General features: G+C 44.6%; 3 long non-coding RNA genes across 3 annotated transcripts; all 3 read left to right on the top strand.

The window, feature by feature from the left end:
* The first annotated feature begins 8,206 nt into the window (after positions 1-8,206).
* LOC127345216 (uncharacterized) lies at positions 8,207-10,074 on the top strand. The gene is made up of 2 exons (XR_007878501.2): positions 8,207-8,518; positions 9,687-10,074. It is a non-coding gene; the product is annotated as an uncharacterized lncRNA (long non-coding RNA).
* Positions 10,075-16,513: 6,439 nt separating this feature from the next.
* LOC127345215 (uncharacterized) lies at positions 16,514-21,024 on the top strand. Its single transcript, XR_007878500.2, has 8 exons — positions 16,514-17,034; positions 17,145-17,808; positions 18,177-18,229; positions 18,625-18,752; positions 18,841-19,113; positions 19,240-19,324; positions 19,592-19,657; positions 20,387-21,024. It is a non-coding gene; the product is annotated as an uncharacterized lncRNA (long non-coding RNA).
* Positions 21,025-23,163: 2,139 nt separating this feature from the next.
* LOC139838610 (uncharacterized) lies at positions 23,164-25,150 on the top strand. The gene is made up of 2 exons (XR_011756124.1): positions 23,164-23,594; positions 24,763-25,150. It is a non-coding gene; the product is annotated as an uncharacterized lncRNA (long non-coding RNA).
* Positions 25,151-25,375: the final 225 nt, after the last annotated feature.

The following is a 25,375-nucleotide window of genomic DNA, read 5'->3' as shown; positions in this document are numbered from 1 at the left end:
GAAGTGTGGCAGCTCTAAAGTGTGGCAAGAACCAAACACATGTTAAATTGCCAAACTTTGGCTTGGCAAAGTGTGGCTGAAAACCAAACAGACCCTTAGTCCCGTCGTTTCTATTTTGTGATGAAGTTAAGCAGGTGAGCTCTGTGTAACCCAGCGGTTTTTTGTTAAAAAATGATATTCCAAGCATGACCCTAAGGTTATAACACGAGTGTGCACTTTACCCTCGAAAAAACACGAGTGTGCACTTGATGCTATCGCTTTATTGTACTGTAAGCTCGATTTAGTTAAAATATAAGCTAAATGTATCTAAATTCATTGAATCCAAGACAAGTATTTAGAACCGGAGACAAGTATCTAAATTGTCTTTCAGTAGTTCTCTCCTTGCTACAATTACATTGTGGGTCCTGAGCTTTGGATATATCCAATGCCCAAGATCATTGTACCAATTATCCTTATAACTACTATATTAAACCTTAACAAACATCTTTTTTCTCCTAATTTTGGGATGATTAGAAGATTAACCTCGCAGCGACACGTGTTCTTTTATTTCACTTGCATTTTTTCGTGTACCATTTGGTACCGCTTAGCAATTTCGGGTAATATGCTACTTTGCTGGTGAGCTGTTGTGGTACGTAACTGGTGTGGTCATAGCTACAAGGTGGACTGACGATGTGTCCCTGGTAGCACCGCTTTGACGACTATTTTGTCTCTTTACATCCGGAAATCCTCTCCCCCCTCTCTGTGACTCTGTCCATATATTCCTCGGAATTTTTTGCCGACGCGAGCTTCTTCCTGCCAGATTGTCGTCGTGGCGAACGAGCAGATGCCATGGGATGGCTTAAGTTGGGGCCGAATGGGCGCTAGAGGATTCGGGGGAGGGTTTGCGACTAGATGGGATGAACTTCCGGATGCTTTCCTCAAGAACACAACCAAAGGCCGGTATGCAAGAAGAGAGACAAGAGGAAGAACTCTTTACTAGATCGCCTGCTTCATTGATCTCAACATGATTACAGGTGCTTGGATACAAGTTCTATCGTCTAATCTCCTCTGTGGACACGCGCCCGTATGAGGCAGTGCCCCCTCTCCTTATATAGGGGAGAGGGTGGCTTACAGAACAAGAAACCCTAATGGCATCTTTGACTGGACAAACTACTTTACAAAGCTACTTTAATCATAGATGACGCCGGAATCTTCTTTAATCAGGGACGCTGACGTCCTCCGGCTTCTTTCAGCGTCATCTCTCTCTTTGGCGCCAGGGCTCTGATTAAAGCCGCTTTGCTTAGCTCATCCTTGTCTTCTTGCTCTGAAGAGAATCTTTGACCAGTCCCGCCGACAGACCCTTCTCTCCGGTATCTTCTTTACCGGGTTCCGGTATACCCCCCTTGGGGATACCGGCTTAGCTTCACTTAGCCCAAACTCTTACCTTTGTGTTCCGGTTAGAATATTAAACCGGTATCTCGATGGCTCAAACCATCCGGTTTGGCATGCCTTTGGCATACCGGGGGTCATCCCCCCAACATTAGTCCCCGAAGCTGGTATAGTCTGGCGGATTCTATCCTACAGACCATGCCAGGTTTTTATCTTTTTAGGATACCGGTTTAATCTCTCCGGCTTTGAACTTGGATCCGGCATCTTTGCCCTTATTTGTCTTTTCTCTCTTTGCAAGGCATCCCCCGGCATCTCTTTTCTCCGGTATCATTCGCATTTACTCTTTCCTCGGCGAAGTCGAGAATATCTCGGACCCCGCGCACATCGGTGACATGCGCATCAATCGGCGCGCGCCGATGTCAGTTGTCACTTCGCTTCGACTCCCGCGCGTTCATTAAATGCACCACTGCGGATCCCACTAGCCACTTCGGATCTGTGTGTGCCTCCGTGTGGCTTCTTATTTTTTCGCGTGTACTTCCTCGCCACGTGGCGGCCCGTGGTGCGAACCGTCGCGGCCCGCGAAGCGAACCGCCGCGGCCCGGCGGTTTTCGGCCCACCTCCTCTCTTCTTTATAAAGAGAACTGCCCCTTCTTCTTCCTCTTCTTGCATTCCCCAACCTTCGCGCATAGTACTCCTCGCCTTCTGCGCCTTCGCTGCTCTTCGTCCGCCGTCGTTCGCTTGAGCTCTGTCGCCCGGCGAACTCACGCCGTGTTTCCGCCGGACCTCGCCGTGCGGAAATCTTCCGCAGCACCTCCGTCGCGACCGCAGCATTCTTGCTTCTCCGCGCCCGTTCCCGCTTCGCCGTCGACGGTGTACGTCGGCGACCGTAGGCCCGCTCCTTCGCCGGTGAAAGTCCTCTCCAGCGACCGCACCGCCTCAGGTTAGTACCAATCTCACTTTGCTTGCGCTTTGCTCGTTTTCTAGATCTTGGGTCGACAGTGTTCTTATTTCCCCTTTTTCTTTGATTTTCTTCTTACTCGTAGATCTTCGCGCGGGGTTCAACTGTGGGATTTCTGTTTTTTCACCCCTAGAACAATGTCCAGTGAGGAATCTTCCTCTGCCTCTTCTTCTGCTTCCTCTTCCGGTAGCCGGAGTGGGCAAGCTTCCAGTAGATCTATGGCCTCAGATCCGATGGATACCGATTCTGGCAGCCAGCAGGAATCCGGTAGCCATCAAGAATCTGGTAGCTCTAGCCAAGCTTCCGGCGCCGAGCCTTCCCCTATCACCCGCGGAGCCTGGATGGGCTCCAATGTTACCGAATTCGAGATCGACTGGCTTTACCGGTCTCGGAGGATTCCGGAAGGAGTATCTTGCCGGCTTCCCGGTGACGAGATCGTACCGGTGCTCCAGCCCGGTGAACACGTTGTTTTTCTTGCTCATTTTGAGCGTGGCTTCGGCCTTCCTGCCTCGCCTTTTTCTGGGAGTTCTTAGATTTCTATGAACTCCAACCTCATCACCTTCCTGGCAATGCCATCTTTTACCTTTCCTGCTATGCCACCTTCATGGAGGCCTACATCGGCATTCGTCCCACTCGTGAGACGTTTGCCCGCTTCTTTTCTCTGCGGATTAATTCCGTTCAGGGCAAGGAAATTCCTAAGCCCAAGCCGCCTGTGGAGTGCGGGTCCTGCATCGTTGGCTCCCGCCAGGGGAGCCCTTTCTTTAAGTTCACCGGCCTCGAGTCCTGTCGCGCCTGGCAAGGAACTTTCTTCTACGTGAAGAACAACGGCCGCGCGAATCTCATTGATCTTCCGCCGTTCAAAGTGGGGCCTCCCAGTAGAGCCAACTGGAGCTATAACCCGAAGACGGATCACATCGAAACCAACCGGGTGGTACGCTTCATGGCCACTTTGAAGAAGGAGACCAATATCTGCTCGGATGATATCATCCGCACTTTTATTTTGCGCCGGGTGCTTCCTCTCAAGCGCCGGGTGCATAGGATGAGCGAGATGTACGGTCCTGGCGATCCCACCAAGATCACAGGCCGTCCCCTTAGCAAGAAGGACGTCGTCCGCAAGGCTAGGCAGATCTGCCAAACTGCCATTCCGTTTGACTGGGAATGGGGCCTCCTTCCCCTCAGCACTACTAACCCTCCGACCCAAGAAGTAAGAGATTACACAATTAGGGTCGGTTTTGCCGGTAACTTTTTTGCTCTTGTTAACCCTCTTTTTTCGTGTTTCAGGCCAAGGACCGCTTCCCCCTCATTCAAGCAGAGCGGCATGGGATCTGCGTGAAGCGCGCCCTTGACTCCGTCGACCCGGATCCTTACATTTTTTGGAAGGATCTGAAGATGGGCAAGACCCCAGCCTCGCGCCTTGGCAGGTCTCCGCCGAAGCCAACCGGTTCTTCGGATGATCTGACCATGCTTGAGGTATTTTTCTTTTCCGGTTTCTTCTTCTTCTTTCATTGTTGCTTTTTCGCGAATCGCTTCTTAGCCATTTTTAACTCATAGGTCCATGAGCACGCGCCGCCCTTGCGCGCCGAGGCCGGCTCCGAGTTTGTGGACAAACTCATGGCCCAGGGCCAAAAGAACAAGATGCCGGCATCTGATGCTGGTTCCAGTCAGGCCCCTCCCTCCAAGCGCTTCTGGACTGAGCCCTTGGGGGAGAAGGAAGTGGGCATGCGTCGCTACGGGCGCAAGCAGATGCCGACTGCCTCCGGGTAAGTTTCTTGTTTTCTTGCTTGCCTCTTTTTGCCAAGTTCTTTTTCCGGTTGCTTTTTTCCAACTGTTTTTCTTTCTTTTTCTTAGCCCTGCGCTCAAGCTTGGCTCAAGGCCAGCGGGCTCTGAAGGTTCCGCAAGGACCTCAACCCCTCCTCCTCGCTCAAGCTCGGCACCATCTGGTGCCGGCAACACCTCTGCCTCCCCTCTGGGGGGCACAACAAGTTTGGGGCGTGCGGCCCCTACACCGCCAGAACACCGCACGGAGGAGGATCTTTCCTTCCCTCCAGAGAACCAGGATACCGGCGCCAGCAACATCGGCGCCGAGGAAGAAGCTGCCGGGCGGGCGGAGCCTTCGGCTCCTCCCGTCCTTGAAAAGAAGACAACTTCCGCGCCGGAAACTTCCGTGACGGAAAGTTCCAGCTTGGGTGGTGCCCCTAGCGCACCCCCTTCTCCAAGAACTACTCCAACGCCGCCACCGGATGCGCCTCGCCCCAAACCTGCCGGGGCTGCTCCAACTACGCCGCCGCCCAAGCTCTCCAAGCTAGTCAAGGGGAAGGCGACGGCCTCCAAGGCCCCTTCCGGTGGACAGCAGCCCTTGGTGCTGCATCTCTCCAAGGCCGCCAGCGATGCCAGCGGGAAGGCCACCGGCTTGCTTGGCCGCATCACTGTGGTGACCCGGCATACCACTGCATGGTGTAGTATGCAAGTCTGATATAACACCAATGAAACACCGTTCCACTAGTATTATATCGCTCAGAGTGGTACAACAGAAACATATGCGGGTCCAAGGCATGTCTATAGAATTACAACAATGACTCTGTTACATAAGATCATCACAGCCTCCTACTTTACAATGAGGTAAATCTGCAAATAAACTCCAGAAGAACGACTCGTAGTCTAATCCTATCACGAACTCTATTTGTAGAGTATTTAACTATCTATAGAGGCTATGAATAGATTCTAGCTAAATAGGAGCTAAGTTTAGGAAGCTAGTTCCCTTCTATGGCTAAACTAGGTTTTCTCCTTGTTGGATGTGGTATCTGACTCCTTTGACAGGGTCCTGTATCTTGAAGTAGTTGTTGACTCCTCGTTCTTCGAGTTGCACTGTAGATCCTCCTTCGATGCCTCCATATCTAAGCAGGGGATTTAAGAGTGGGATGAGTACGAGCGTACTCAACAAGTTCATTATAGGAAAGAGGTGTTTAATGCACTAGCTACGGCATTAGACCAGAAAGTCTAATACCAATGCAAGTTTTCATAACCATTTCTTCAAAAGGTTGCTTTTATTCAGAAGAACTATGTCCGTCAGCCTTCACCGGTTTACTAGAACTTCATGGAGCTCCTTTCCGGCCGCGTTCGCAGTTCCTTATCCCGGAACAGGGAGTGACAGGTCACGGTTCTTTACACTCTGCAGAGGTGTGTTGCTTTACCCATAAGAGATCTTAACCTTGGTGCCAACCGAGCCGCGAGCTCGTCCACACTTTCTTTGGTGTGAGGCCCGGTATAAGGTCATAGCCAATCATATTCCTCCGCTACCTCGCACACCCCGACCCTGGGTCCTCGTCGGTCCACTTACACCATTTAAGGACGGACCCCGACCACGACAACAGTCTGGGATCGAACCAAACTCCTTCGCCGGTAGCTGCAACCCATCATAGACCACATTACCGTGGGGACTTAGAATGGGTTCCCCACCCACAAGTTGTTCCGCAAGCCGCAACCGCTACGGTATGCACAGCATAACCGTGGGGACTTAGAATGGGTTCCCCACCCACAAGTTGCTCCGCAAGATACAACTGCTACGGTAAGCGCATCCGTTGATGTACAAGAGGTGGAAATACAATTGACTATTCCGTCCCACTCCAGATCTTATGGTTAACACGGGTATTACGGCACAAGAATCACTGGCGACATTTGTTGTTTAATCCTAGATGGATATAAACCCGTGCAATGGAACCTCCACCATATCAACACAATCCATGGTTCCATTGCCCACCACATAGTCATATTCATAGTTATGAAAGTAGTGGTTTTGGTTTTTCTGCAATAGTGATAACCATAGTACTTTGCAAGTAATTTGATAGAAATAATCAAATGACATGAGCAAGCGATGAACTTGCCTTTCTTGACTGCAAGATTATGCAGGCAAGGTCTTCGATACGCAATAACTCCAAATTCTGAAATAGCATCATCGTCCGGTAAGGACGATGTTTAAAAGATTGGCAAGGATGCTATAATGCATAGTATGAGATGCAATCGTCCCGAGCGTAACCTAATCCCGATGATTTAGGATTGATGAGTTGTAAAGATTTCTTTAGGGTGTGTTGCACTTTTAGAATGGTTCTCAAACAAGGTTATTATTAGGGTTGGTGATATTAATAGCATAAACAAGTAATATAATGTATTATAACAAGCATACACATAAAGGAATATTGATTGCATAATAAATCAAGAGTAGTTGCCCATTTTAAGTTCTACAGGACATGGTTGATGATTGTTTATATTACACTTCACAAGAATAACTTTTGAAGAACATGTTCTTTAATGAAGAACAAGTATAATAATTAGGTTTGTGGGTTCTAGGGTTTAACTATGGTTTTCATCTGGTTTCTAGGGTCAGTATTAGATGGATCCCAACCATGTTGGTTTCATCAATAGCTAGAGCTTGTGGGTTTGAGTTGAGCCTAAGCATCTTGAGAAATTTATTATAATTTATTGTTATCAAGGTTGTTATACCTTGCTGGTGATAGCTGGTTATTGGCTATAGGTCCTATTAGGCAGAATTGACGATGATTCCTTATTTTCTTCAAAAGAATAACTTTTGAAGAACATACTTCTTAAGTAATAAGAAGTATTACAATTAAGGTTGAGGTTGCCTAGGGTTTACATTTGAATTCACTAAGTAAGGACTGGTTGGTTCCTAAATAGGATGATTCATAATTATCTAATACTAGTAGGGTTTAGTGGAACAGGTTTATGTAGTGCAAAAATAGTAGATATGGTTGCTATTAGGGTTCATTACCCTGGTGTGATACTAAATATGGTTAGATAAGGTGATGGATTTGGTAATAGAAACTAGGGTTTACACTTGGTTGAACTTACTTGATTAACTGGATTATATTTAGTATGAACACTTAAACTACCAATTTATTAGTTCTATGGCTGCTATTATTTTATGGAAACAAGAACAAGTACTTAATTGCTAATTATGGATCTATAAGTCAAAGGAATTTATCATGATCATACTTTGCCATCCTAAGGTTTTAGGGTTAGAAGTAAATTAGATTTCACATAAGATAATAGAGTTAGGGTTTTAAATAGGATTTAGGGTTTATGATTCTCAAGAAATTATGAGGTTATGATTTCCTAATGGAACTAAGTTTTTTCCTATTTGTAATATAATTCCTAAAAACAATAATTGGCAATAGAGTTAAGATTATTAATTACTTGGAAATAAAGTTAATAATGGTCTTACCATTTTGTTATTATTATTTTAACTTTATAATATTTTTACTCTATAATATTTTGACTAATAAAAAGAAAAATTGGACTAAATGGCCATTTGGGCTGAGCCCAACTGGTCCAACCAGACCAGGCCCAACTGGCTTGGTCGGCCTGCCCTAGGTCGGGTCAAGACCCAGGCCCAACCAACTCCTCGCGTCCACCCCTCTCCTTTCTCTCGTTCTTCCTCACACACACGAACCCCGAGCTCCCATAGCCTGGCCGTGCCGCCGCTCTCTCCTGGCCGCCTCCGGCCCTCTCCACCGCCGGCGTGATGGGGCTCTGGACCGCCTGGATGTGATCTACAACTTCCCCCTCCTTGATTCTGTTCTTGCGTTCTCTGTCGCTCGCCCTCGACCCCGACTGGGTCGCCGTCTCTGCCACTACACCGGCCGCTCCTGGTCAACTCCGGCGTCGGCGATATGGTTTTCTGGCTCCCCTCGGTGTTCCCTACCTTTCGGCTCCACTCGATTCGATTCTCGAGCCGTATCTGGTCCGCCCCCAAATCGAGAACCCTTGCTCGATGTTGGCTCAATTCGGCCGTCGCTGGCCGATTCCGGCGGCGCCTCACCCCGGCGTGATGCCTCCACGAACTTCGCCCTGCGCCGCCCTCGCGTGGCCCTTCCCTCGGCTAACCCTATCCGTGGCTAGGTGGTTGACCGGCTCCCGCATTTGTCCCTCTGGCTTTGCCTCTCGACGACGAGCTTGGCTTCCTCGTCATCCCCCACGATTTCTACGTGACGCTAGCAGGACGGTGCCGCGGACGCAACCCTGGCGCCTCGGTCCGCTGCCCTGTGGCCTTTGCCATTGCGGATGCTGCTGTTGCTCGTGATGGAGCTGCTGCTGTGAGCTGTGGTGCTCGACATCGATGGACGGCGCTGCAAGCGCAACCTCGGTGTCGAATAGCTCGCCTACGCCATGTATTCCACTGTGAGCTAAATTCCTCTCCTCCCTGTCTATGTTCCGGTTACAATGTTGGGGTTGTAAAATGACTATTGGATCATACTTGTGCTCCTGGTGGTATATGTCTGTTTGTAGTGGGGTTAAATATTGGGATTCAATGGATCATTTCCTGATAAGTGTGTGTGATTAATGTGCCTTGTGGGACTTGAGCTAGTCAAGTACTAAACTACATGATATGTGTAATATGCTTAATTTGGTGCCTCAACTTGGATGATTTACTCACCCCATATTTGACGAAACTGAACCTCGGATTCGATCAACAACTGAAATAATTCAGCTATATCCCTATGTATCTTATTACTAAATTTGGAAATGTGAGATGCATCCATATTTGCTTGCAGATTGATGCTTTGCTTGGTGGCTTGCTTATGAGCTTATATATATACTTTATTACTGTGCTGCAACTATGGTACTACTTGGTTGGCCTGGGATGATTTCCTGGACCCTAAGTAGATTCATGTATTATGTTGGTTATTAACTGTCGGCTTGTGGTGATGACTAAAGCATGTGCATATATGATATTGGACAGTAGCTGTGTTGGAATGCACAAACTGATGCCTTTCCTGAGCTCTTGAATATGATCTAGTTGCTGATTATCAACTAGAGATGATGTTTGCATGGTTGGATTTTATTGGTGGATCATGATGTTCCCCTTTTTGAATAGCTATAACTGATAAGAACAGATTTGGCTTGATCTTGTAGCCTTGCCAGTGATGCAAAGGCTGAGGCTTTAATTAATACTAAGAACAGATACTGCTTGTGCCTTTTTATTTCTCAGTGATGAGACTGGCATAGCACTTCTATGCCAATCTGAGAGAAATCCATCTCTCTATCCTCCTAGGTGAAAACCTAGTAGAAGGGTAGCTAGATGATTTTACTGTTTATAAAGTTCCATTTCCCCGAAAATGTCTATGGAAGAACAGATATTATGTGATATATATTTAAGCTAGTGGTTGGTCTCTACCTGTTGCTCTATAGCTTGATAGCCGGTTGGTTCTTCTAGCTTTTGTGATACTTTGCTTCTGGTAGCATGCCTGCTCCTCTTTACTTTCTGATCTGCTTCTTTATGATCTAGCTGATGAATGGTTTACTGCTATCAACTGAACTATTGATATGATTTGGTTGGTTTGGTTAGTGGAGATATTGTGAAGGAGCTGCAGATGATTCTGCTGGTGTGCTCAAGATGTGGTGCGGCTGGGATAAGTTGGGATGTGCTAGAAGAGCTGGTAGGACAGCTGCTGGGCTATTTATATACAGCTGAACTATTCATGTGCTCGTGACAACACAGAGGTTGCATGTGTGTGTGAGCTGCTAGGTAGGTTGCTCCCTCTCCATGTGCAGGTTGCAAACTTGACTTTGTTTGCCTCATTTGCAAGGCACGGCTCAACCTTGTACTTATCCCTTGTTGGAAATTATTTGAGATACAACCAAGTGTATATCTCCTATTGGTCCCCTGTGACTAAATGGATTCAATTGATGAGCTTAAATATTGATAGCTCAAGTATTAATTAGACTTTGCTTAATTAGCAATAGACTTCGCATTAAGTGCTTAGGATCATTTTGACCCTTCCATGTCAAACATGATCCAATTAAATAATATGGTGAGCTTTATGGTTTCTAGCTAGATTAGAGGGAAATTTTTAATAGTTGCCTTGTTGCCTCAAATAATGTTGCCTTGTGTCCCTGGTTGCCTTCTTGATCACTGGTTTTCTATGATAATGCCTCGTTGATGCCAAATGACCCATATGTCCCTTTACATGATCCATTTGTTCATGATGTTGCCTAAGAAAGAATTCCCTCTAATCACCACCTGGGGATCAAGACTAGTTCTTGACTCCCATTGGCTAGTTTCCAAAACTAAAATGTCTCCCAAAATGCGGAGACAAACATTTTAACCTTAACACAACATTTCTTTGTCTATTGTTTATTTTTCTTATTGCAGGGAAAAGAAGAACAAGAAATGTTAAGAAGATTTAGATTTAGGAATTCTTTTAGTTCCATTTTGTAATCTCATAATTCTTTTGTAGCTTGTAATATTTTAATAAGTGTTGTAATAATACTTATGTGAATTGTTATTTGTAATATTTGATTCTCATTTATATTTATATTTACTTTGTATTTATATAATTGATTAGAATTCAAATTCCAATCCAAGATCTTATTTGAATTCTGTTTTTTATATTTGAATTTGAATTCAAACTATTTCCCTCGAAAACATAATAAATTAATAAAGGTCATGTCGAAATTTATCGCACCCACATCGAAGACTAACTCAATTCCACCCATGTAAGATAAACCTCGACCCCTTTGGAGGTTTTAAACAAAAGCGCGAAAATTCCCCGGATTTTCTTTGCATGAATGCAATGCACACATTTGTTCCCTCTCTTTTTGTAACCCCCAATCCTGGGATATTACAGTCTCTCCCCCTTAAACTAAACTTCGTCCTCGAAGTTTGAACTCTCTTACGTTTCCGGAGTGTGGATCTGACTTATGCAGACTACGACTTCTCTCGAACTCCGTGGTGATCTCACTGGGTATAATTGAATATATCCCTTGTCCAGATTCTTCCTGGAATCCATTAGTGTTCTCCTCTGAACATTAGTTTCCTACTCCAGTTCTATGATTTTTCTCTGGAATCTAATAATACTTGTCTCTGAGCCATGGCTTCTAACTTTAATTAGTCTTTCAACTCTATAAGCTTGTTTCCTTTCTCATTGAAGATTCAATGATTCTGACTTATTCGGATGCTGCTAGTCTCAACTGAAGACTAATTTAACAACATACTCCTAATTGGTAAATAGGTCTTTATTTTCCCTTACTACCAAAACTGCAATAATGGTACTAAGTAAGGTACTTAACATGGAATTGGTCATGATGGTTTATTCCTCTAAGAATGGATTAGACTCATTTAGTCCATCCAATCATGGTTTATAGTTGATACTTATAACTATTTTGGACTCTTTAGGTTCCATGATAGGGATCTTTCAAATGGACTTTAGCTTTGGTATAGTCAATCTCCTTCGGTCTTTGGCCTTCTTGAAGTGTATTTGGTCTATGGTATTTCCTTCATCCAACTTCATTAACCTTAGTTTACTTGAGCTATCGAACTACTGAGTAAATATTACTCACTTTCTCAAGTTATAGTCCACTTCTTACTTCCTCGAGGTATGAACCTCGGCTTTTGGTCTGACATCCTTCTGAAAGTAGTGTTCAACAATCTTATGAAAATAAGATCGAACTTTCTCTCAGTTCAGACATTCTGCTTCTATCAGGCTTACAGTATTGAGTTATTGTATACCCAACTCAATCTTTACTCTACCCCTTAGAGTTTTCTTATGGTCTTCAACTCCTTTTATTCCAACCATTGGATTGATGGTTAGAATATTGGTCTAGGTGTAGCTTATGGTTTTTATTCTTCTAAGGTCTTGTGAAGAATGTTTGTGGTATATCCACTCAGTTGTGGACATCCAATGTGAATCCTTCGACTAAATGATTATAGGTCATTGTTATTTGGTTAATCAAAATTTTATTTGTTCACCACTTCTTGGTACAAATAATCCAATGGTGGACTACTTGATACCAATTGTGGCTATTTGTTATTTAAAAATGGATTTTATTATAGGTTCTGATCAATTGGACGAGACATTCTCTACTTTATCTCGCGGTATTGATACTATACCAATTGTGGTCTTCTGATATCAACTATGGCCTGCTTATATTTGCTATGGTTCCATATATCATCTTCCTTCATTCAGGGTTTATTTTGCAAGAAAACCACTAGCTGACACTATGAATATAGTATCCTGAGTGATTTCCCATGCATTTCCTCTTCTGTAATAATTATGGATCTGCTTAAGCTTCACCATAATCACCAGATTTCTCACCTTCATGCTTCTTATGTACTAAAGTACTCCTCTGTTGAGGTAAAGCATGAGCTTTGGTTGGTACTATCTTCAGAGTATTGTGGTTACTTCCCACAACTTTGCTTCCTTTCTCTGATGAACCGTCATCTTGTCTTTGGAATCTTCCAGAGTTCGTCGCTTCCTCACACGAGTACTATTACCCTCTAGATCTATAGCATTAAGTAAGAACTTGATATTGCAACATGCATTTGCATATCAAAGTCAAACTTCATGTATGGATCTAGTCAAACAATGAAAATCCAATAAAATCCAAGAAGATTCAGCTTTGTGCATATAATACACACCATCATAAGCCTGAATATATTAGTTGAGTAAGACATCTCTAAACATCAGGCTCTGATGTGTAGTATATAACACCACATAAGATAGGTTATAGCGTGATACTTAGCACGACTATTGGGGACTCTACTATTTGTCTCAACATTTACCTTAATTGCACAATTGCAATGAGATAAACTTGAAACAAAGTGGTTTGGGATGGTTAAAGTTAACCTAGTTTTGTTTGGAAGTACTAACTTAACTTCCATTATATTGAGGACTACTTCACATGATATGTCTGTTTCTAACTTTATTATCCTAGACACATAACTATTGGAATATAGCTCCTATACTTCCTAGTTATTGTACCATAAGGCTATGGTTCTGATGTGCTTGGCACCCTTCCCGTGGTTTTGGAATACAATTCTTGCACTATTATTGAACAACTGGCTTCTTATTATTCTCCTCCTAAGTATTTATGATGTTCTAGTCCATCACATAACGATTCTCAGGTGAATCATATATGATTACTACCTCTAATCTGTAAGTAGACATGTTTTATTTCTATCCCTATTCCTTACTTCCCATGATTGACTCATCATGGTCTATACTACCTTATATCACTTATTTTTATCACTTACTATCAGTTGTTTCACAAGTTTGGATAATTTTACTTACTCATTACTTAACTTGGTTTACATCTTCTATTAGGATATCTTAATTATCTTCATCAATTGATATCACTTCTATTACAGGTCTGGATAACTCTTACTTAACCATAACAGGTGTTGGTACACATCTTCCAATAGGATAACTTCCTTATGGTTGTATCCTCTCTTTGGACTACCATGTATTGTATACCAACTGGGTCTACTCATTTATTGTTTAAGTACTTCATGGTGTACTACATGTTTGGGGTTAGCTAACTAACTTTATTTTATCTTGGTAAGCTAGATAAGAAATTTTGACTCAAGTGTGTCAGGATTATTCTCAAGTGAATATCCATCTCAAGTCATATGAAGTATTTGGTTTACCTAGGACAACTTCCTATAGACACTACCAATCCTATAGGTCTCTTTTAAAGGGTTTTAATCCTAGGGTCAAAGCATTTGCTCTGATACCAGTTGTGGAGACCCGGCATACCACTGCATGGTGTAGTATGCAAGTCTGATATAACACCAATGAAACACCGTTCCACTAGTATTATATCGCTCAGAGTGGTACAACAGAAACATATGCGGGTCCAAGGCATGTCTATAGAATTACAACAATGACTCTGTTACATAAGATCATCACAGCCTCCTACTTTACAATGAGGTAAATCTGCAAATAAACTCCAGAAGAACGACTCGTAGTCTAATCCTATCACAAACTCTATTTGTAGAGTATTTAACTATCTATAGAGGCTATGAATAGATTCTAGCTAAATAGGAGCTAAGTTTAGGAAGCTAGCTCCCTTCTATGGCTAAACTAGGTTTTCTCCTTGTTGGATGTGGTATCTGACTCCTTTGACAGGGTCCTGTATCTTGAAGTAGTTGTTGACTCCTCGTTCTTCGAGTTGCACTGTAGATCCTCCTTCGATGCCTCCATATCTAAGCAGGGGATTTAAGAGTGGGATGAGTACGAGCGTACTCAACAAGTTCATTATAGGAAAGAGGTGTTTAATGCACTAGCTACGGCATTAGACCAGAAAGTCTAATACCAATGCAAGTTTTCATAACCATTTCTTCAAAAGGTTGCTTTTATTCAGAAGAACTATGTCCGTCAGCCTTCACCGGTTTACTAGAACTTCATGGAGCTCCTTTCCGGCCGCGTTCGCAGTTCCTTATCCCGGAACAGGGAGTGACAGGTCACGGTTCTTTACACTCTGCAGAGGTGTGTTGCTTTACCCATAAGAGATCTTAACCTTGGTGCCAACCGAGCCGCGAGCTCGTCCACACTTTCTTTGGTGTGAGGCCCGGTATAAGGTCATAGCCAATCATATTCCTCCGCTACCTCGCACACCCACCCTTTGTTGCAAACCCCGACCCTGGGTCCTCGTCGGTCCACTTACACCATTTAAGGACGGACCCCGACCACGACAACAGTCTGGGATCGAACCAAACTCCTTCGCCGGTAGCTGCAACCCATCATAGACCACATTACCGTGGGGACTTAGAATGGGTTCCCCACCCACAAGTTGTTTCGCAAGCCGCAACCGCTACGGTATGCACAGCATAACCGTGGGGACTTAGAATGGGTTCCCCACCCACAAGTTGCTCCGCAAGATACAACTGCTACGGTAAGCGCATCCGTTGATGTACAAGAGGTGGAAATACAATTGACTATTCTGTCTCACTCCAGATCTTATGGTTAACACGGGTATTACGGCACAAGAATCACTGGCGACATTTGTTGTTTAATCCTAGATGGATATAAACCCGTGCAATGGAACCTCCACCATATCAACACAATCCATGGTTCCATTGCCCACCACATAGTCATATTCATAGTTATGAAAGTAGTGGTTTTGGTTTTTATGCAATAGTGATAACCATAGTACTTTGCAAGTAATTTGATAGAAATAATCAAATGAAATGAGCAAGCGATGAACTTGCCTTTCTTGACTGCAAGATTATGCAGGCAAGGTCTTCGATACGCAATAACTCCAAATTCTGAAATAGCATCATCATCCGGTAAGGACGATGTTTAAAAGATTGGCAAGGATGCTATAATGCATAGTATGAGATGCAATCATCCCGAGCGTAACCTAATCCCGATGATTTAGGATTGATGAGTTGTAAAGATTTCTTTAGGGTGTGTTGCACTTTTAGAATGGTTCTCAAACAAGGTTATTATTAGGGTTGGTGATATTAATAGCATAAACAAGTAATATAATGTATTATAACAAGCATACACATAAAGGAATATTGATTGCATAATAAATCAAGAGTAGTTGCCCATTTTAAGTTCTACAGGACATGGTTGATGATTGTTTATATTACACTTCAAAAGAATAACTTTTGAAGAACATGTTCTTTAATGAAGAACAAGTATAATAATTAGGGAGTGTGGATTTGGTGACCGGGTGTATACGTGAGCACCCTTTAGATGCCACACATTTTGCTTTGAGATCAGGTTCTCTTCACACAGATCGGATGCCCTAACTTTGTCTTATCCTTATCTAAGCGTGCTTCCCGTGGGCTGCGGGTCCCGCGATTATCTGATTGGTAGCGGCAATCATTAGTGTATCCTTTGGCAGCGGGGTTTCGCGCGGGACGTTGTGGCGCCAAGTCGGGAAAAACCGTGGGTAGTACAGCGCTTGGCGCCAAAGACTGAAAAAACGCGGATCCACGCTCTGATTCACCCGTGACTTCCTCTTGGTAAGCATTTATAGGGCAGCTGGCAGCACATCCTTTGATGTGATACTAATCTAGGAAGTAAGGTAGGCACAGAACCGAACTAGCCATGGCATCTCCTAATCTTCTTCTTCTCCCCATCCGCCCATCAACTCCATATCGCGTCGTGATCGCCGTCCACGTCGCCGCCGGTCGCATCGGCATCCCCGGTAGCGAGAACTTGTCCATACATACACATGGATGAGGGGACTAGCTACCCTCGGACGGCACGCTCTGGTGACGGGAGGCCAGAATGCTCGAGGGCGCCACCGCGGACGACGAGGTCGTGCAGCTCGCCGCCGACTCCTCTTCCCTAGTGGCGCATGGGGCGTGCTCCGACCTTCCGCCATGTACGAGCCTCACGCGGTAGATGCTGAGCTGCTCAAGGGCGCCCCCCAGGAGGACGAGGCCGTGCAGCTCGCCGCTAGTTCCTCTTTCCTGCCCGCCGCCTCCTCGTCCATGCCCGCCACCAGCTCCCGTTTCCTGCCCATCGCAGCCTCCGGCGCATGCCAGGAACGCGCGGTCGAAGTCGCCGTTGTAGCCTGGGACGGCAGCCGAGATGTGGCTGGGACGCGTGGACGAGGTCGCCGTTAAAGGCAACCAAGAATCCTGTCCCGCATCTCCGCTGCCTCTTCGCTGTCCACAAGTCCCCCGAGGCCGCCGCCTGGTCCGTACGGATCACGGGGGCAGGGGTGGAGCCCCGCATGGAGGAGCGAACAAGGACCTCCAAGCCAGGTACATGTTGCGGCTGGCCGGTCCTGTTCGGTGTCGAGGGGAACGGAGGAAGGGGCGCATCGTTCATGCACGCGCTTGGCGCGGCCCCGCAACAGCGATGGCTGGTAGGGGCGGCCATGCTCCGTGGGAGGTCCGATTCTCCGTCGCCGGGGTCGGGCCGCGGCTGGTCCAGGGATGCATCGAGCGCGAGGTCAGTTAAGCTAAACCGGTAGGTAGCTTCTTTCAATTCATATTCTGATTTTATTCCCCTTTTCGTTCTTGGATTGGTTCTGAGCAATTATATCCTTGTTGTTCTTACAGCTTGCGCCAAGAGAGCAAACCGCCGAGTTGTGGAGAGGAATTAGTGCAGCAGCCAAGAGAGGGCGATGCTATCCTCGGCTCTCACGGCATTTTTTTTTTCCTTTGTTTCTGGGATTCCTAGTGAATGACATTTTTCCATTGATGGTGATTTTGGTGATGGGATCAGTGCATTAGTTGATTGGTTTTGGTGAATTTGGTTTCATGGTGAATCTTTTAATTTTAGTCTTGTGAAATTTTGTGGGATATTTATTGTGATTCCTAGATTTCTAATTAACTTTTTTAACTTAATTGAGAAATTTCTAGAAGTAAAACAATAAATTTCTCAGTTTCTGGGTGACGGAAGCGCTGGATCGGCGAGTGCCGGCACTGGATCTGTGTGCCCCGCCCGGAAAACGGCACCTCGTGCCCCGTCACGCTCATCCTGGGTGACGACATCGGACCCCTCGTCCCCAGAGCCGTGCAGCAGGTCATGGAGCTCGCCCCTCTATTTCAAGACCTGGTCACGGGAGACGCGCAACGGAGCTTGACCCTCTACTCCATCCGCCCCTGTTCTGCCTCAAGGGTGAGAAGGAACAACGAGATCCGAATGGTGCAAGTGCGCCATATGCGCCGCGAGGTCGGCAGCTGCTCGACGGCAACCAAAACAAAGACGGCATGAATCAGGGTAATCGCCATGCTCCCCAATCATCCAACATGTCCATTTCATCCCCATACGCCTTCAGCTTGTGATTGCTGCACAGTTCATCCGATTGGTGATGCTATATTGTAAATGGGTCGCATCTACAACTGAATTTATTAGAAAGTCATTACAGCATCAACTTTCTGCTAGATGACCGAGTGCAGCTCTGCAATAGGATGTTCTTTGTTCCAAGAATCAGGGTTTCAATTCTTGTTTAGGTTTAGATGGCCTACATATCAGTGTTGTATCTTCCAACAATCAGTCTGTGTGATGTCCAATTCTTTCCCTAGCTTTGTACCCGATCTCTTCTTCTTTCATTGGTTTATGATTGAACTTTGTTATTCATTTTGTAGGGAAAGCTGAAACTGAGTTCAGACTGGTAGCACGTGTAGTCTGATGGATAAAGGTATGTGCCTTGTTGCTTTTTTATTGAATACTCAATTTTACGATCAGCGTTTCAATTATGTGTCCCTGTGACCTTTTTGGATTAAGCATTAGCTTGTTTTTTAATGGACTAATTGAAGACATGAAAGTATCAAACTGTATTGGGGAGTACCATTATATGATTCATCCATATACAGTTTAGACATCCATTAGCATGGCCTGAATAAACCTCTCGTCTTTGATCTGTGCATGGGAATTTGATCTATGCACGGGAATTTTTGTTTATTTACTCATGTCTAGATTTTCCAAGATTTATTATTAAAACTTGTTGACCCTTGTGCATAATTATTCATGTTATTGGGGACTATGAATCTTCACCAACTTCCCCGATTTTGATAATGTGCATTAAACTGAAAGTAACTCATGACGGCTCCTACAACACCGGAGTAGCGAGAGGACGCCGCTTGCGCATGGGAGCACTGGGACGCCGTCAACTTCAACTTCTTATCGGAGCAGCACGATGACCGCCACCACTACCAAGACCAGTAAGTCCATCTTCCCTGAACTTACTCTAGTGTAGTTTCACTCTAGTTCTTCTCTGAATATGTTCCATGTCTCTGAATATTTTTCCAGGTAACTCTAGTTTTTCTCTGAATATGTTCCATGCCGCGGCCACGATTCCACTTTTTAGCCCCGCCTCTCATCGTGCTCCCGTCCATCCTGCTTAGTTTCTCAAATCAAATGAAGACCAGAGGGCGCAGGCGGGCAACTGGTTGAGCGCAGTAGAGCTCGAACCCCTGGCGCTGGAGAGGGTGATTCGTGGTCCATGTTGTGACATCCTGCATGGTCACTGTGTCTATCAAATAAGCACTAGACTATACCACAGTATTGCAGCAACAAATAAAGGTATCTGCAGTTATGTACTTGTGCTTGTGCACATCTTCTGATGATGCTTGTGCCTAAAGCATTCTTTGCAGTACTCCAATTAAACTTAACTGAAATTGTTTAACTAAGCACTCCAAACACTTGCAGTACTGCTTGCTTGTTAAATTCCTGCGTCGGCTATGAGTTACTGGGAAATGGAGGCGCTGGATCTGCCGTGCACGGCTTGCCTTAGGTATGAATTTGCATGATCACTGAACTCTGACTACTCCTATAATTGTACTACTCCGTTTCTCAGTATAGTTTAGAATTTTGGTATGGTCTATGGGGACTGATCTTATGACTATCGAAAGAATACCATTATCTCAGAAGTCTGCTTGACCAACCAGCGTTGAACTTTGTTTACTTTAGTACATCTAGTAATGGCCATTTTCTTGAAATCAGTACTGATTTTTCTGGTTGAGGGGGAATCACGGGCATTTCTGATGTCAACACAATGCAGGTTGATCACAATGCTGCGGGAAGACTATCGCCCGCCCCGCTACGTCTCGAAAAGAAACTCAGAAAGGTACTCCCTTTGCACTCAGTCCCATCTCTCTTAGCGCAATGCATAGCAATGCCATGCTGACATGATGTGTGTCTTTTCTGAGAACAAGCAGAGCAGTCCTATATTCAAATTGTTAAATGATGCTCTGTTTAGTAAGCATATTCTGAGAATAAGCAGAGTAATTTTCTCTGTTTACTTTAATTTTTAGAAATTGGAGTACTGCTAGGCTGTAGTTACTGATGTGCTGCAGTTACTGATTTGCTTCAAAAATTGTTGTAATCTCAGGGATATGTGTGCACTGATGTGCTGTAGTTACTGATTTGTGTGTGCCCTGATGTGCTACTTGCTGTAGTCTGTCTAATGTGTGTGCACAATATCAACAACAACTATAGGAGTTAGTGTAGTTTGTCTGTAAAAAAGTTTCAATTTCCCAGCTGCTATCCCAATTGATAGTGAATTTGCTTCAGAGTTTCTATCAATTCCTTTCTGCTACTGCACTGCATTAACTGTAGGAGACTGACGAAATAACAAAGATGATGTCACAGTAAGTAAAGTATTGCATTGCTTGCTTGCGGTGGCATTACTCATAGAATAATTAGAATAATAACAACTAAATTTATTGGAGACAACAACAAGTACAAATAACTTGTTCAAACACACAACATACTCATACACATAGTGTCATCTCTGTTGGCAACTTGAAAATCTGCTGTTATTTGCTGTGTCAAATTTTTTGCTGGGTATTTGCAGGTGCTTCAGGGAGATCAGGGCTAGGTGTTGCTGGGGGATGAAAGTGGAATAGCTGGGTGGAGGAGGAGCAGCAGGAGGCTGAAGGTGGAGTAGATGCAGAGATCGGGAGCATCCGGTCGAGCAGTTGAACATCGAGGCAGAGCCAGCTCTTCGCTGAGCACCTGATGACCTGATGGTCGATGGGCGAAGGGGAAGCAGATCCCACATGATCGTGGCTGGGCGGAGGAGAAGCAGCTACCAGGTGCTCCTGGGCGAGGGATCATGGTGGAGGCAGATCCCAGGAGCACCTGGGCGATGAGATCGTGGTCGAGGTGCTCCTAGGTGAAGAGATCGTGCTCGAGGACCTGGGCTAAGGCGAGGCAAGGAAGAAGGATCCGCGAGGAGGAAGCGATCGCGAGGGGAATCGCGATGTGCGATCTGAAACAAATCAAGGGTAGGAAGGACTTTTTAGTGTTTTTTCACCTGGTCGGAACATTCCCCCAACATCTTACTACATTTTAGAATGGAGGGAGTACATAACAAAACATACAACAGCATACAGCAGTGTGGAGATGATAAGGACTGAAAATATGAGGAGTCCCTGTTGCTCCCGTGACTATCATGATTGGTGTCTAGATATTTTCTACAATGTGACCACATATCGATGTTCTGTTCATCTTCTCCTACCTCTCCTTCTATGGTGTATAAACAAGAAAATGCTATGGTGATAAAATATAGGCTCATTTCTATAACCTGGGGCAAAGTAAAAAAGATATCTTAAGTTTAATGTCATATTGCTTACTACACGAGCATAAAAAGAGATGTGTTTGCTTGGAAAAATTGTATCATACATCCCGGATTAGACACTATATAATTGGTAGCCGCTGTTGTGATGGGTGTTACGCATGGTGAGTGGTGTTAGTACGGTATGAACTATAGTGAGGGTGTTAGTATGGTACGACAAACTAGAAAGGTTTCAAGTTGTATTATACCTAGCTTCGTTTACTGCAGGTGTAGATCTCAATGTTTGATCTAAAATGTAGGGCCAGTTGGTAAGAAGCATCCGGGCCCACTTTTTTTGAATTTGAAAAGCGGGTCCCATTGTACTTGGGTCCCACTGTTTAAATTCAAATGTAGAGCCATGAGGTGTGTAGCATCTGGGCCCACTTTTTTGAATTCGAAAAGTGGGTCCCGCAACACATAATTCTGATCACCTGCAATGATAGGATGTACTAAGAAACTAGTGGGGATAACTACATCCCCTAATGGGGGACACATGTCAAGCATTGAGCGCGTGCTCACGTATACACCCGGTCACCAGGCTTCTTTTGAATAATTAGGTTTGTGGGTTCTAGGGTTTAACTATGGTTTTCATCTGGTTTCTAGGGTCAGTATTAGATGGATCCCAACCATGTTGGTTTCATCAATAGCTAGAGCTTGTGGGTTTGAGTTGAGCCTAAGCATCTTGAGAAATTTATTATAATTTATTGTTATCAAGGTTGATATACCTTGCTGGTGATAGCTGGTTATTGGCTATAGGTCCTATTAGGCAGAATTGACGATGATTCCTTATTTTCTTCAAAAGAATAACTTTTGAAGAACATACTTCTTAAGTAATAAGAAGTATTACAATTAAGGTTGAGGTTGCCTAGGGTTTACATTTGAATTCACTAAGTAAGGACTGGTTGGTTCCTAAATAGGATGATTCATAATTATCTAATACTAGTAGGGTTTAGTGGAACAGGTTTATGTAGTGCAAAAATAGTAGATATGGTTGCTATTAGGGTTCATTACCCTGGTGTGATACTAAATATGGTTAGATAAGGTGATGGATTTGGTAATAGAAACTAGGGTTTACACTTGGTTGAACTTACTTGATTAACTGGATTATATTTAGTATGAACACTTAAACTACCAATTTATTAGTTCTATGGCTGCTATTATTTTATGGAAACAAGAACAAGTACTTAGTTGCTAATTATGGATCAATAAGTCAAAGGAATTTATCATGATCATACTTTGCCATCCTAAGGTTTTAGGGTTAGAAGTAAATTAGATTTCACATAAGATAATAGAGTTAGGGTTTTAAATAGGATTTAGGGTTTATGATTCTCAAGAAATTATGAGGTTATGATTTCCTAATGGAACTAAGTTTTTTCCTATTTGTAATATAATTCCTAAAAACAATAATTGGCAATAGAGTTAAGATTATTAATTACTTGGAAATAAAGTTAATAATGGTCTTACCATTTTGTTATTATTATTTTAACTTTATAATATTTTTACTCTATAATATTTTGACTAATAAAAAGAAAAATTGGACTAAATGGCCATTTGGGCTGAGCCCAACTGGTCCAACCAGACCAGGCCCAACTGGCTTGGTCGGCCTGCCCTAGGTCGGGTCAAGACCCAGGCCCGACCAACTCCTCGCGTCCACCCCTCTCCTTTCTCTCGTTCTTCCTCACACACGCGAACCCCGAGCTCCCATAGCCTGGCCGTGCCGCCGCTCTCTCCTGGCCGCCTCCGGCCCTCTCCACCGCCGGCGTGATGGGGCTCTGGACCGCCTGGATGTGATCTACAACTTCCCCCTCCTCGATTCTGTTCTTGCGTTCTCTGTCGCTCGCCCTCGACCCCGACAGGGTCGCCGTCTCTGCCACTACACCGGCCGCTCCTGGTCAACTCCGGCGCCGGCGATATGGTTTTCTGGCTCCCCTCGGTGTTCCCTACCTTTCGGCTCCACTCGATTCGATTCTCGAGCCGTATCTGGTCCGCCCCAAATCGAGAACCCTTGCTCGATGTTGGCTCAATTCGGCCGTCGCTGGCCGATTCCGGCGGCGCCTCACCCCGGCGTGACGCCTCCACGAACTTCACCTCCAAAAACTTCTGCCTCAACATCGCCCTGCGCCGCCCTCGCGTGGCCCTTCCCTCGGCTAACCCTATCCGTGGCTAGGTGGTTGACCGGCTCCCGCATTTGTCCCTCTGGCTTTGCCTCTCGACGACGAGCTTGGCTTCCTCGTCATCCCCCACGATTTCTACGTGACGCTAGCAGGACGGTGCCGCGGACGCAACCCTGGCGCCTCGGTCCGCTGCCCTGTGGCCTTTACCATTGCGGATGCTGCTGTTGCTCGTGATGGAGCTGCTGCTGTGAGCTGTGGTGCTCGACATCGATGGACGGCGCTGCAAGCGCAACCTCGGTGTCGAATAGCTCGCCTACGCCATGTATTCCACTGTGAGCTAAATTCCTCTCCTCCCTGTCTATGTTCCGGTTACAATGTTGGGGTTGTAAAATGACTATTGCATCATACTTGTGCTCCTGGTGGTATATGTCTGTTTGTAGTGGGGTTAAATATTGGGATTCAATGGATCATTTCCTGATAAGTGTGTGTGATTAATGTGCCTTGTGGGACTTGAGCTAGTCAAGTACTAAACTACGTGATATGTGTAATATGCTTAATTTGGTGCCTCAACTTGGATGATTTACTCACCCCATATTTGACGAAACTGAACCTGGACAGTTCAGTCAACTGAAATAATTCAGCTATATCCCTATGTATCTTATTACTAAATTTGGAAATGTGAGAGGCATCCATATTTGCTTGCAGATTGATGCTTTGCTTGGTGGCTTGCTTATGAGCTTATATATATACTTTATTACTGTGCTGCAACTATGGTACTACTTGGTTGGCCTGGGATGATTTCCTGGACCCTAAGTAGATTCATGTATTATGTTGGTTATTAACTGTCGGCTTGTGTTGATGACTAAAGCATGTGCATATATGATATTGGACAGTAGCTGTGTTGGAATGCACAAACTGATGCCTTTCCTGAGCTCTTGAATATGATCTAGTTGCTGATTATCAACTAGAGATGATGTTTGCATGGTTGGATTTTATTGGTGGATCATGATGTTCCCCTTTTTGAATAGCTATAACTGATAAGAACAGATTTGGCTTGATCTTGTAGCCTTGCCAGTGATGCAAAGGCTGAGGCTTTAATTAATACTAAGAACAGATACTGCTTGTGCCTTTTTATTTCTCAGTGATGAGACTGGCATAGCACTTCTATGCCAATCTGAGAGAAATCCATCTCTCTATCCTCCTAGGTGAAAACCTAGTAGAAGGGTAGCTAGATGATTTTACTGTTTATAAAGTTCCATTTCCCCGAAAATGTCTATGGAAGAACAGATATTATGTGATATATATTTAAGCTAGTGATTGGTCTCTACCTGTTGCTCTATAGCTTGATAGCCGGTTGGTTCTTCTAGCTTTTGTGATACTTTGCTTCTGGTAGCATGCCTGCTCCTCTTTACTTTCTGATCTGCTTCTTTATGATCTAGCTGATGAATGGTTTCATCGCTATCAACTGAACTATTGATATGATTTGGTTGGTTTGGTTAGTGGAGATATTGTGAAGGAGCTGCAGATGATTCTGCTGGTGTGCTCAAGATGTGGTGCGGCTGGGATAAGTTGGGATGTGCTAGAAGAGCTGGTAGGACAGCTGCTGGGCTGTTTATATACAGCTGAACTATTCATGTGCTCGTGACAACACAGAGGTTGCATGTGTGTGTGAGCTGCTAGGTAGGTTGCTCCCTCTCCATGTGCAGGTTGCAAACTTGACTTTGTTTGCCTCATTTGCAAGGCACGGCTCAACCTTGTACTTATCCCTTGTTGGAAATTATTTGAGATACAACCAAGTGTATATCTCCTATTGGTCCCCTGTGACTAAATGGATTCAATTGATGAGCTTAAATATTGATAGCTCAAGTATTAATTAGACTTTGCTTAATTAGCAATAGACTTCGCATTAAGTGCTTAGGATCATTTTGACCCTTCCATGTCAAACATGATCCAATTAAATAATATGGTGAGCTTTATGGTTTCTAGCTAGATTAGAGGGAAATTTTTAATAGTTGCCTTGTTGCCTCAAATAATGTTGCCTTGTGTCCCTGGTTGCCTTCTTGATCACTGGTTTTCTATGATAATGCCTCGTTGATGCCAAATGACCCATATG

The sequence above is a fragment of the Lolium perenne genome, chromosome 3, assembly GCF_019359855.2.
Source record: "Lolium perenne isolate Kyuss_39 chromosome 3, Kyuss_2.0, whole genome shotgun sequence".
In the NCBI taxonomy this organism is placed as follows: Eukaryota; Viridiplantae; Streptophyta; class Magnoliopsida; order Poales; family Poaceae; genus Lolium; species Lolium perenne.
The sequence above is the reverse complement of the archived record's forward strand: the minus strand, read 5'-3'. Positions and strand labels throughout refer to the sequence as shown.